Here is a 1954-nt window from a genome sequence, read left to right as displayed (position 1 = left end):
CAAGAGTGGAACAAAACACTAGGCGAGAGGCCGAGCCTTCCAGCCTTTACCAAGTATATAGATGCATTAAGATAACATGGCAATATAATGATATCCCAACAAGTAAATAAATGTTCCAACAAGGAACGGCCTCCAATCTTCACCTGCAACTAGCAACGCTATAAGAGGGGCTAAGCAAAGCGGTAACGTAGCCAATCAACGGTTTGCTAGGACATGGTGGGTTAGAGGTTTGACATGGCAATTTGGGAGGCTTGAAAGAAAATGGTAGGCATCGTGGCATTGGCATAGCAAAAGAGCGAGCAATCTAGCATAGCAAAGATAGTAGTGATTTCGAGGGTATGATCATCTTGCCTACAAAGTTGTCAGAGTTGACTGGATCCTCGAAAGAAAACTCAACGGGCTCCTCGTTAGCGAACTCGTCTCCCGGCTCTACCCAAACAAGACAAACAAGCAAACGGAACACAATCAACCACGTGCAAGGATCAAAACAATATGATGCGAATATGGTATGCTATGCGGGATGCGACGCAGGATGCATATGCAAGATGTGACAGGGAATGCAAGAACCTGGCCTCAACTGGGAAAACCAAGTGTGCCACTAGAAAGATGATATGAGATCGCTTGAAAACGATATAAAGAACGCCGGAATCGGAGTTACGGTTTGGAAATGGCAAGCAATTCAAATATGACACCGGTCTGCGATTTACAGCAAGTAGCCATCTAAATGCAATGAGATGAACATACTACAGCACCCAAACATGGCATCAAACTACATGGCAGGGATGCATTCATGATGCTTAACAAAATTCTAGCACTGAGCTACGGCCAATTCATCCATTAACAGGTTCAAACAAGCATGGCAAAAATGCATATGGCAAACATATCTTAGACTTAGTGAAATTAACACTTGTTTGGAATTTCAGATCAGGTAGCACTCTTCGGAGCAACAAAACTACATGCTACAGGACCTGAACATGGCAAAGTAAAACATGGCATGGAGATACTCAAAGATCTTAACAAAAATCCCTTAGTGACCTTGAGCCAAAAGGGATCAGAAAACACATTTGCAAGCATGTGAACATAGCAAAAGCATAATCAGATCACAGACTTAGTGAAAAACTGGAGCATGCTGAAAACAGATATCAAGTAGGCATGTTTACGAGCTCGATGCACTCACTACGGAGCAAGTCATGATAATATAAGCATACACCCATCAAGAATACACAAAATGAAAGATAGGCATGGCAAGAACAATAGCATAGCATGCACGGATCAACTACAACATCCTCGGCAAAATCGCTAACAAGTAGACAATCTGCCCAGATTCACGAAGTAGCAAAAGTAGAGCTCGATTGGCTCAAGATAGGGTGCTCCATAATTGCAAAAAAAGACATGGATGGATAGAGCACTACAAGATTAACAAAACATCCTTACTGATCATCCTCAAAAGAGGCACGGATCATTAGGAAACAACATGAACATATGGCCATATGAGATAAACAGCTCAAGGGACTTGGTGGAAATGCTAAGTCCCTGAAATCAGAATTACCAAGTGTCTCACTTTGCAAGCTCGTGCTAGTCACCACACACATCACAAAAATACATGGGTTGCACCTCTGGAAAGATGGCAAAACCCTTAACAAAACATATGTAGAGCTCAGGGGCATATCATGCACACATAAATCATGGCAAAAATGACAAATATCTAAATGGAGTAGCACATCTGGCAATTATCTCAAGTAGCCCTCTTCTAATAGCATTTCGGGCATCAAGATGAACTCAAATGAAAATGATGCAATGGAATGAAATGATGTACTCTCTGAGACGAACATTTTGATATGCTATATGCCCAAAACGGAGCTACGGATGCAAAGTTACAGCACGATGAACATGGGCATATGGATTAGGGTTACAGGGAAAAAAGTCAACCGAGGCAAAATAGATCTGAGATTTG

The sequence above is a fragment of the Triticum urartu genome, chromosome 4A (genome assembly GCF_056163025.1).
Source record: "Triticum urartu cultivar PI428250 chromosome 4A, HENAU_Tu73, whole genome shotgun sequence".
Taxonomy (NCBI): Eukaryota; Viridiplantae; Streptophyta; class Magnoliopsida; order Poales; family Poaceae; genus Triticum; species Triticum urartu.
The sequence above is the reverse complement of the archived record's forward strand: the minus strand, read 5'-3'. Positions refer to the sequence as shown.